Source organism: Macaca fascicularis, chromosome 18 (assembly GCF_037993035.2).
Source record: "Macaca fascicularis isolate 582-1 chromosome 18, T2T-MFA8v1.1".
Taxonomy (NCBI): domain Eukaryota; kingdom Metazoa; phylum Chordata; class Mammalia; order Primates; family Cercopithecidae; genus Macaca; species Macaca fascicularis.
In genome coordinates, this window is record NC_088392.1 from 18,438,994 (window position 1) to 18,451,458 (window position 12,465).

Genomic DNA, 12,465 nt, shown 5'->3' on the forward strand with positions numbered 1-12,465 from the left:
TAACTGAGGTGTGAGCAGAGTGTCATAGAATGAATTGTGTCCTCCCAAAATTCATATGTTGAACTCCTACCCTCCATTGTCATTGGATTTGAAGATAGGGCTTTAGGGAGGTAATTTACTTTAAATGAGGTCATATGGGTGGGGTCTTAGTCCAATAGGTCTGGTGTCCTCCTAAGCAGAGGAGGAGACACAGTAGGAGTGTATGCACACAGAGACAAGGCCACGTGAGGACACAGCGAGAAGGTGGCCGCCTGCAGGCCAGGAAGATGGCCCGCACCAGCAATGGATCCTAACAGCATCTTGATCTTGGTATTTTGTTATGGTAGCCCGAGAAGACTAATACACAAGGTTTAGGCAAATCATGAAGAATAGTGTGGTACACTAGGGGACCCTGGGGTCAGTGGGGACATTACCATCCTTCATGCTAGAGGCCAGGATGGGAGAGGCAAGTGGAACCTGGACACAGAGAGGCTGGGAGAAGCGAGATGAGAGCTGTGATCTTTAGCCACAGCTGACCTGCGGGAGGGAGCTGGCAGAATCTAGGCCCTGGCCTCCCTCTCTCCCTCCTGTCTCCTGCTACGGCCTCCTAGTGGCACAACCAGAAACCAGAGTGCAGAGGGTCCTGTTGGTGTGGTCCATTGTACGTCAGCTTCGGCCCAGAGCAGGGCAGACAGAGAAGGATGTAGTGTGGATTTAGAGGGCAAACCTGAGACTTGCAGAACAAACACAGGACCACAGCAGAAACCCCACTGTCCTAGTGGTGTCCTCTTTTGTCTGAATCTTTTTAGATTCTGGAGGGAGTAGCAGATCTTTGCAGTCAGAGCTGGGTACCCAAATGTATTAGTTTTTTAGGGCTGCTGTAACAAGCTAAAAAAAACTGGGTTTCTCACAGTTTAGGAGGCTCAAAGTCCAAAATCAAGGTGTTGGCATGGCCATGCTCTCTTTGAAGGCTCTAGGGAGCATCCTCCCATGCCTGTTCCAAGCTGCTGGTGGATGCCGGCCACTCTTGGCCCTACTTGGTATGTGACTACATCAATCTCGTTTCTGCCTCTGTCTTCACATAGCTGTCGTCCCTCTGTGTGTCTTCCTCTCCTTATGAGGGCATCATTCAATTTAGGGCCCATACTAATCTAGCATGACCTCATCTTAACTTGACTATACCTACAAACATTCTATTTCAAAATAAGGTCACGTTCACAGGTGCCAGGGCTAGGACTTCAACCTATTTTTTTGGGAGGGGACACAATTTAACCACAATACCCTTGGCCTGGTGCGGTGGCTCACACCTGTATTCCCAGCACTTTGGGAAGTCCAGGTGGGCAGATTACTTGAGGCCAGAAGTTCGAGAGCAGCCTGGCCAACATAGCAAAACCCTGCCTCTCCTAAAAATATAAAAATTAGCTGGGCATGGTGGCGGGTGCCTGTAATCCCAGCTACTTGGGAGGCTGAAGCAGGAGAATCGCTAGAACCCGGTAGGAGGTTGCAGTGAGCCGGGATCATGCCACTGCACTCCAATCTGGGCAACAGAGGGAGACCCTTTCTCCAAAACAAACAAACAAACAAACCAACAAACAAAGAAAACCAACACGACACCCAGACACCCATGGTAGGCTATATGTCTGGGAAAAGCTTTTCTTCAGCAGGGATTGAGGAGAGGGACTTGGAGTCCTATCTAAGACTGGATCCTGAAATCCTTGAAATCCTGGGAATTGGGGAAAAGTCACCCCAAATTCCAAAGCTTCAGTGGTTCTCTGCTGTGCTGATTTTCAGCTAGAAACTAGAATTCACCTTTGGGAGCAGACCATTCTTTTGCTTTGAGAAAAATATATGATTGCCCTTTTGTTTATGCAAAGTGAAGCAACTATTCTGTTCTGAATGATAGTGGCTCAAAGGGACCTGTGTGATAATCTCAAAGTTGATCTTCATGAGTGGCAGGTTTGCATCTTGCAGACTGTTTCAGGGGAAGGAGTTGGGCCTCGTTTCCAAGTAGGGTAAACATGGTTTCAAGTACATTCCCATTGCTTGTGGTGGAGATGGGAGAAGTGGGCAATGGACGGAAGTTACAGGCCCTGAAATTTGGAGCCGAGCTGAAGGCTAAGGAGAGATCTACCCTGAAACTCACAGTAGTATGCTGAAACGAGCTGTGTGGACTTGTAAGAGCCGATTGTAAAATTTTCAGGAATTTTCAAGCTGATTGATAAACATGGCCATCATTTAAAACTAAATTATAGGCTGGGTGTGGCGACTCACGCCTATAATCCCAGAACTTTGGGAGGCTGAGGCAGGAGGATTGCTTGAGGCCAGGAGTTCAAGACCAGCCTGGATGAGAGAGCAAGTCCCTGTTTCTACAAAAAATTCAAAAAGAATGACTGATGGTGGGCTCAGGGATGGTGGTGGCACATGCCTACTCGAAAGGCTGAGGCAGGAGGATTTCTTGAACTCAGGAGTTGGAGGCTGCAGTGAGCCATGATTGCCTCCCTGCACCCCAACTTGGGTGACAGAGTGAGACCTTGTCTCTAAAAAAAAAAAATTAAAATTAAATTATGTAAGTTTACAATTAAATACATTATATTAAAAACAGAGGTCATACGTACTCAGAGCTCATTGCTTGATAATTATTTTACTACATTTTCTCTCATCAGTGCTCTTGAAGTCTATTGCACCAGTGGGAGGAAAATACAATATAAACATGTGCTATTGTGCATCTCTTCCCAACTCCATTCAATAACATCACAGCCTGGAGCTTGAAATCTACCCTGGTGGGAGCATTTACATCACAGGAATTGCAAATGCTAGGGCTCAGCCCCTCCAGCAGGTGGCTAAATGTTTACCGGCACCCCACGGCCAGACAGAGATGCTGCTGACTCTAGAGTTGTGGGCTGTCCAGTGCTGTTTGCCTTTTTTGTGCTGGGGAAGGGTAAACAGGAAGTGGGGTGTGAATCAGCATGGAAGAGCACAGTAGCCTGGAGAAGCAGGTGACAAGGTGGCAAGGGTGAAGTAGGGAAGGTGGAGCGCAGCCCAGCCTGGGATTTACAGGATTAACACTGCTGATGATTTACAGACCACAGAGGCTCCGTGATGGCAACTGAGCACTTTTGACTCAACTCTGTACCAAGGGCCCCAGAATAAAAATAGAACCTGCAAACACGGCTTGAAGAGTCTAAGAAACAGCCTGAGAATGGGACCCAAGTCGGCGCTGGGTTTTTCGTCCTCCCACAGGAAGGGGGCTCCACCTGTTGTCTCCAGGGAGATTGATAAGGTCTAAGGTCTGGAGAATCAACAGTCTCTTCTCTAGGCTTTCTCTAATACCAGAGTATGCCCAGGGGATATTCTCCAAGGGGAGTGCCATTCATAGCCTCTCGTAAAGTTACGTGTCCACAAAATAAATAGCTCATGAACTGGGGCTCCACAAAACACACTTTGGAAAGTTCTGCATTAGACACCTGGGCATCACGCAAATCTACCCAGCCAGCCCAGCACTTTCCAGCCCTATTCCAGTGCAGTGATCCATAAAGAAGGAAGTGCCTGTTATTTTCTCACACATGGCTATGCTCAAATGGACCCCTCCCTTAGAACACTTCCTCATCACTCCACCATCCCCCAAAATGGGAAGAACTCTTTTTTGAATGATTTAATAATGAAGAGCAAACTTCAGAACATTGACATCACCATCATGTGGCCAGAAAGCATCAATGAGGGCTAGGCTGCTAGATTTAGCAAATAAAACTACAGGATGCCCAGTTAAGTTCAAATTTAGGATAAGCGAAGGATAACTGTTAGCATATATGTAGGTCCTGTGCAATATTTGAGACATATAAATACTGAGAAAGTACTTGCTCTTTATCTGAGAATTTAACTGAGCATCTTGGACTTTCCTGGCAACGCTGGTGAGGGTAGGATTTTTAAGGAATGCTGTCAGGTCTTTGGGGAGGCTATTCTGGGGTAGTGGGAAGAGAACAAGCTTTGGAGTCAGGGCTGGAGGGACTTTGAGTTTGGCCACTACAATAGCAACATGAACAAGTTGCTTAACCTCTCTGACCTCCAGTTTTCGCAGCTATAAGTAATTGTGGGAGATCATATCTCCTCCATAAGATGGCTGATAGGATTAAATTTGAAAACACATGAAACAGACTCTAGTGCAATGATCAGCACGTAGTAGTTAAGTTTAACTATTGTTAGTCCCATTCTCTCCTCACACTGTTCTCTTTTATTTGGGGTCAGTCGTTGAGGACACAAATAATTTCGCTGGAATCCTAAAGGCTATAGTGAATAGTACTACCTCCTGCAAAGTTTTCATCCTTTACCTTTCTGTTTCCATGGGGCTTCAGTAGTTCCCAATCAAGGACCTAAATTACAGCTTCTCATTCGTCCCTGCACAGCCCTCAGGCTTGAGGACCTCAAGAGAGACATCTAGAAGTCATTCTAGGGAAACTAAGCCCACAGCCCCTGGTCTACCTGATAATTCAAACATTCAACAATGCTACTAAGGACAGTTAGCAAAAGCCTGCACAGAAGGCTCTGTGTTTTGTTTGTAAAGTGCTGAGTTTACAAATAGTGTTGACTTGGCTTGTGAACCGCTGCTGGACAACAGGCCAAAGAGGGCAGAGGAGTCCTGCCCCAAGTGGCTCTCCTCCTCTGTGTCTTCCGCTGTCACACTGTTGCTGAACACATTTTATTTTCAGTTTCCTAGGCTAATGAAAAACTGTAAAACTGAAGCTCCGAACACGAACACGGTGAACTCCTCAAGCTGTGAGTATTAGTCTTTATATTGGCTTACGTAATTATTTTTGTAACAGTGTTACTTCTCTAATTGTGTTCCATTTGGACCAAAGCTAATTGTTTAAAATTAGTTTGTAGCATGTTTGGACTAAGTAGAAAACAAAATCATTTGGCTTGGGCAGTGAAGGGAGTTATAGGGAAATTTGGGGCAACTCAGTATTCTAAATCGGTTGTGCGTCATTCTGAAAGTTGATAATCCATATGCATCATGTAGACCAATAACTTTTAAACAACCATTTCCTGGAAGAGAAATGAGAACAGTGCAAGGCTGCCATTGTTCCAATTACAGCTTTGCTTTTTCCCAGAGTACAGGAATCTTTACATTCATTTCAAAACAGCATTAAGGAAGTGGAAAGCTTTCTTTTAATGACAATGCAACCTCATTTGAATGTTTAAAAACACTTCTTGAACACAGAACCAATTGCTATCCTACCTACTGCTTTGGTATCAAGGATGTTGACTGTAAAATCTTAATTAAATAATAAGACAGAAAAAGTCATCATGTAAGAGTGCAATTACCCAGAAGAATACTTTATCTCATTATTAACTTCTTTGGATGGATCTAAAATCTATAGAAGCTGTGCTTTTAGGAAAACAAACAAATAAAACAAACTTCTTATCATTAGCAACTATTTTAAACTGCTTTGAGAGTCAGTCTGTGGCCAGCATCAAAAGCTGGGGGGGATGCGGAGCCATTGGTTCTTCCATGCATTGCTGTGTTATAAACACACATGCTGTGGTCTAAATGTCCGTGTCTTCCCAAATTCATATGTTGAAACCTAATCACCAAGAAGATGGTATTAGAAGGTGGGGCTGTGAGGTGGGAGGAGCCCTCATGAATGGAATTAGTGTCCTCATAAAAAAGGCCCAGAGAGCCATCGTGCCCTTCTGCCATGTGAGGGTACAGCAGGACTTTGCCAGTCTGCAACCCAGGAGAGGGCTCTCACCACAACTTGGCTAGACTGGCACCCTGATTTTGAACTTAGCCTCCAGAATTGTGGGAAATACATTTCTACTGTTTATAAGCCACCTAGCCTATGGTATTTTGTTATAGCAGCTGGAACAGACTAAGACATACAGTCCAGCAGTCCCACTCCTATGTACTCACCCAGGAGAAATGAAAACTCATGTCCACAAAGCTCTGTCACTACAGAAACCCACAGTGAGTATTGACAGCAGTTTTATTCATAGTTTCTCAAAACCAGAAATAATCTAACTGTCACTCAATTGGTGAATGGATAAACAAATTCTAATACAACAAGGCAAAAAAACCAAAAACAAAACAAAACAAAACAAAAACACAAACACTATTCAACAATAAAAAGGAACAAGCAAGTGACACATGCAAAAACATGCCATTATGCTAAGTGAAAGAAGCCAGACCCAGACAACTACATACTGTGTGATTCCATTTATGTGACATTCTGGGAAAGGCAAAGCTGTAGGGATAGAGAACAGATGAGTTGTTGCCAGGGGGCTCAGGTGGGGAGGACAATTGACTACAAAGGAGCGGGAAGGAACATTTTACAGTGATGGAGATGGTCTATGTCATGATTGTCTTGGTGGTTGCATGACTATGTGCATTTGTCAGAATTCACAGAACTGTAGATGTGAAAAGGTGAACCTTCCTGGATGTAAATGATACTGACTCAATAAAGTGATGCATTTTAAAATGAGTCATTTTGTGACTCTCTGAGTATGCTGCTGTTGAATAACCTTTCATTAAAACTCTTAATGGAGGCCGGGCGCGGTGGCTCAAGCCTGTAATCCCAGCACTTTGGGAGGCCGAGACGGGCGGATCACGAGGTCAGGAGATCGAGACCATCCTGGCTAACACAGTGAAACGCCGTCTCTACTAAAAAAAAAAAATACAAAAACTTAGCCGGGCGAGGTGGCAGGCGCCTGTAGTCCCAGCTACTCGGGAGGCTGAGGCAGGAGAATGGCGTGAACCCGGGAGGCGGAGCTTGCAGTGAGCTGAGATCCGGCCACTGCACTCCAGCCTGGGTGACAGAGCGAGACTCCGTCTCAAAAAAAAAAAAAAAAAAAAAAAAAAATCTCTTAATGGAAATGAGCGTGGGGAAGGTGGCCAAGTGGAGCAAAGGTGGAGTGACTCCTTTGCTCTTTAATAACTAGCCCAGGTGCTACGCTGTAGCTGCTTTTCTCTGTCTGAGCAGGAAACAGAAGTGGCTTGGGTGACAGGGCCTATGACTGACTGTAGTGTTCTTGAAGAACAGTGGCCACCATCTGTCCCTCTTGGTGAATGTCCTCTAGTCCATGGTCGCCTGCTCATTGTCCACACCATCCATGGATGCTCAGACATGGTGTGTCTGGGTTTGTATTTGTATTCGTTTGCTCAGCTTTAAAGATCTCTCAGCCATATCGTGATGGTGATTTCATTATTTATGATGAACATATGGTCATGAACACAGATCCACAGGGCCCTGCAGCGTACACCCAATAGGATGCAATAATGGACAAACGCCCATCAGCTATTTTGGGCTGCCCATCCTTCTGACATTGCACACGTATCTGCACTTGCTCTAGGTGCTAAAAAAGGATAACCAGTGTCATCTTATCACAGAAAAAAATCTCTTTGGGGGCATAGTGCCAACAAATTACAATCTAAGGATGTAATGTTAGAGTTCTGCAGAGAAACAGAACCATAGAGAGAAAGACAGAGAGAGAGAGGTAGATATATAGATAGATGTGTGTATATATACACACACACATATAAATATATGTATATATAGAAATATACATATATAGATATATTTTATATGTATTACATATGTATCTATATGTATATGTGTAATATATAATATATTGTATTAGTCAGGTTTCTCTAGAGGGACAGAACTAATAGGATAGACATATATAAAAAAGGAGTTTATTAAGTATTAACTCACCAGATCACAAGGTCCTATAACAGGCTATCTGCAAGCTGAGGAGCAAGGAGAGCCAGTCCGAGTCCCAAAACTGAAGAACTTGGAGTCCGATGTTCAAGGGCAGGAAGCATCCAGCACGGGAGAAAGATGTAGGCTGGGAGGCTAGGCCAGTCTAGTCTTTTCATGTTTTTCTGCCTGCTTTATATTCTAGCTGTGCTGGCAGCTGATTAGATGGTGCCCACCCAGATGAAGGCTGGGTCTGCCTTTCCCAGCCCACTGACTCAAACGTTAATCTCCTTTGGCAACACCCTCACAGACACACCCAGGACCAATACTTTGTCTCCTTCAACCCAATCAAGTTGACACTCAGTATTAACCATCACATATACAGAGAGATTGATTGAGTTATTAATTATAAGGAATTGGTTCATGCAATTATGGAGGCCAAGAAGGCCTATGATCTATTGCAAGTTGGAGATCTGTTGTCTGGAAAGCTGTTGGTGTAGTTCAAAGGCTTCAGAACCAGAGGACTGATGGTATAAACTTCAGTCCAAGTCTGAAGTCCTGAGAACAAGGTGCACTGAGGGTAAGACAGGATCCATGGATGCCCCAGCTCAAGCTGTTGGGCAGAGAGGAAAATTCAACCTTCCTCTGTCTTTTTATTCTATTTGGCCCTCGACCAACTGGATGATGCCTGCACACTGGTGAGGGTGGGTCTTCTTTACTCTGTCTGCTGATTCAAATGTGTGTCTCTTCATAGAGGCAGAAATAATGTTTAACCAGATATCTGGACATCCTGTGGCTTAGTCATATTTATACATCAAGTTAACCATCATAGATATAAAGTTTTCAATGCAAAGTTCTAGGATTTACTATTTAATTTGGGACTAAATTTGATTTTAATGAAAATATTTGTGGTATGTAGAGAGTATTTCCATCATTGACTCTGCCTATCCAAATCAGTTTAACTCTAGTGTATAGCATTTTGTTACAGCTGAAAGCAGAATGCCTTGGAGGAAGCAAAAATTACTAGATATAAACATGACCACCTATCCACAAAGTCATCCTAACCATGGGCAGGTCTTGAACTCCTGACCTCAAGCCATCTGCCCACCTCTGCCTCCCAAAGTGTTGGAATTACAGGTATGAGCCACCGCACCCAGCCAGTTTCATTTTCCTTGACTGCCTAAGGCATTGTCAGAGGTTCTTATTTTTCCTGCTCCCTTTGGGAACCCAGATATGAGCACGAGTTCTTGATCTTGTAGCTCATGATTTTGCTTTTCTTGAAGGAATTTCTAAACAATCTCATATTTCAATCTACCATGGGCTGTTGCTTCTTCACAGGGTATTGCCTTGGGCTCACCTGTATGAAATCGCTTCTTCAGCGTTGTTTCCCTTAGCTTGCCTTATCAATTCTGCTCTGAAATCTCTCCTTTAGACATAGTGGCCTTGTCTGGACTTTGGTCAGCGTGTGAAAATGCAGTAAGGAAGTTGGGATGATAAAAAGGCAATGAGGTTCAAGGGTGTTCCTGAGGCTTCAGGGCCTATCACTCATATTCATTCACTCAGCACATGTTTCTTGAGCATTCACATATACCAGGCATCATGCTATCTGCTGGATACAGTGGTGTGTGTGTGTGTGTGGGGGGGGGGGTGGTGTGTGTGGTGGTGGTGGTGAGACAGCTACTATTCAAATTCTAAAATAAATTTATCATTACAAGCTGGAATAGTGCCACAAAGGATAAGTTCCAGCATCTCTAAGCACCCCTAACAAGGGGACCAGTTTGGTCTCAGGGAGAAAGGGCAGTTAGGAAATGCTGCCCTGAGGAAGTGCTGTTTGAACTGAGATGTGAATTGGATTTAACCCAGGGAAAAACCAGGAAGAATGCTGCAGTCAGAGAAAACCACATGTGCAAAGCCCCCAAGGCAGGCAGTGTGTGCACTGGAGAGACCAGTGCAGCTGAAGGTGGGGAGAGTAGTGCGAGATGAGGCTGGAGGGTGGGGAGCCATGAGGACCATCTGAAAACCTTTGGTCTCTATTCCACGAACAATGGAGAGCCGTGAAGTTTAAGTGAAGGCTGATGAAATTCGATTGGAGTTTTTTATTTTCAAGAGTACCTGCTCTTGGGAGAGCTGGTGGGGGTAAGGTTCACAATGCCCTGATTCCTTTTTTCCCAACATCTGCCCATCTCTGGCATAGTCGGCTTCACTAGCTGTAAGTATAAACACAGTCACGGTTCATCATTTTTCCAATTAATATTAATAGCTGCTCCCATATTAATATTAATAGGAGCTCCCATATGTCTAACTGCTCACATTTGAAGCCTCCCCCACTGGTCATCCATGAACCCCAAGGTCTTACTTGGTCCAAAGCAGACAGAGTCTCTTTCCAAATGCCCCAGAGAGGGTGAGGAAGGCTAGTGACTTCAGTAGGTAGGTCCCTGTCTCCCGCCTCGGTCATGGCCTCTGCTCATGATTGGGCACTAGTCCCACGCATACAAATACTCCCCTCGGTGGTAGACAAGTATTTGTCTATCCTCACTGAGGGGAGGCTTGGGCTTCAGAGTTAAAATCAGACTTCCCTCACTCACATACTCTGCCTTTGTCTTCAGAGCTGAGTCAGAGGCAGCTGGATGTGCAGGAGCATCCGCCTGTCCAGCCCCAAATCTCCCCCACAAAACTTCCACGTCAGGCCATCAGCCCAGGTGCACTTTTTGCACCCTGGGTGTCCTTCCCTGCTGGGGAATCCAATCCTTCAGAGAAGTTCCCAGTTGTTGGCCCTCTTGGGGCCTTTCTTGTCATCCAGCACAGGCTCTGTGGACTAAGGGACAACTGCAGAGGCATGTTCATTGTGCTCTGGTCACAACAGATATTTACCATGTGATATTTACTAGACCAACACAAACCAACTGGACTTACATTGATGTGATTAAACAACCTTCCCCATGCCAACAAAATCTGTCCCGGGGATGCTTGCTCTCTCCCCCTTGTCAGACATAGAGGATGATGGCATTTGCCCTCTGTTTTTATTTTTTCCCTCACTCAGCACTCATTATAATATTCTCCTTAATATATACAATAATCAGAAAATATCAATAGAAAGACATTTCACGGGCCGGGCGCGGTTGCTCACGCCTGGAATCCCAGCACTTTGGGAGGCTGAGGTGGTGAATCATGAGGTCAGGAGATGGAGACCATCCTGGCCAACAGGGTGAAACCCCATCTCTACTAAAAATACAAAACTTAGCTGGGTATGGTGGCACGTGCTTGTAGTCCCAGCTACTCGGGAGACTGAGGCAGGAGAATCGCTTGAACATGGGAGGCAGAGGTTGCAGTGAGTTGAGATCGCACCACTGCACTCTAGCCTGGCGACAGGGAAAGACTCTGTCTCAAAAAAAAAAAGAAAGAAAGAAAGCTATTTTACAGTTTCCCAACCAATAAAACACATTTATATAAGCATGTGTGTTAACAAAACTCAGTTTCCATGGGAGAATGGGCCCCTAGGAGGGTGACTGCTGCATTCCATAAGGATACAGGACAATTTTAGGATATGCCAGCTCAGAACTGGGCCCTGACATTGGGAGTCCCACTGTGTAAATGTGGAACCATTTAATCTGAATAAACACTACTGGTGTACATCTCCTGAAACATAATTTTTTTAAAAAATGAAAAATTATGTCTTCATTTTTTGCTAATCATAACAAATACTTACAGAAATGCTCTAAAAGCTTTAAACACGCATATTCCAGTTTCCAGAATAAATAAAGAACTTTCAAAACTCACTAAGTAAACAATTGAAAACAAACAATCCCAGTGCTTTGGAGGCCAGAGTGGGAGGATTGCTTGAGGTCAGGAGTTTGAAACCAGCCTGGATAACATAGCAAGACCCTCTCACTACAGAAAAATTAAAAAGTTAGCTGGGTATGGTGGCACATGTCTAGGCCAAGCTATCCAGGAGTCTGAGGTAGGAGAATCATTTGAGCCTGGGAAATCGAGGCTGCAGTGAGTTGTGATCACACCATTGCACTCCAGCTGTGGTGACAGAGTGAGACCCTGTCTCACAAAAAGAAAGAAAAACATGAGCAAAAGATTTGAACATACTTTACCAAATAAGATATAAAGATAGCCAAATAAGCACATAAGAAGGTAGTCACAGACTTCAAATGAAAGCCACAGTGAGATGCTATACACCTATAAGAATGGCAAACATTAAAGCAAACCAGCAAATAACTGACGATACAAAATGCTGGTGAGGATGTGGAGCAACTAGAACTCTCATGCATTGCTGATGGGAATGCAAAATGGTACAGACACTTTAGAAAACAGTTTTGCAGTTTCTTACAAACTGGTATTTACCATACAATCCCATAATCCCACTCCTAGATATTCACCCAAGAGAAGTGAAAGCACACGTCCACACGAGTTTTTATAGCAGCTTTATTTGTAATCTCCCCAAACAGGAAAGAACCCACATGTTGGTGAATAAACTGCAGTACATCCAGACAGTGGACTACTATTCAGAAATAAAAAGGAACTACTGGTGTACCCACCGATGGATCTCAAGGACGTTACGTGGAAAGAAGCCAGACTCAAATGGCTGTGTGCTGTGTAACTCTGTTTACACGACAAATTGGAAAAGGTGAAACTATGGGAAGCAAGAACAGATAATGGTTGCCAGGGGTTAGGGGTGGTGGGGAAGGGATTAACTAAAAAGGGAAATGGGAACTTTGGCATGTTGAAATATTCTATATCTTGACTGTGATGGTGGTGGTTACACAACTATGTATTTTTGTTAAAACTC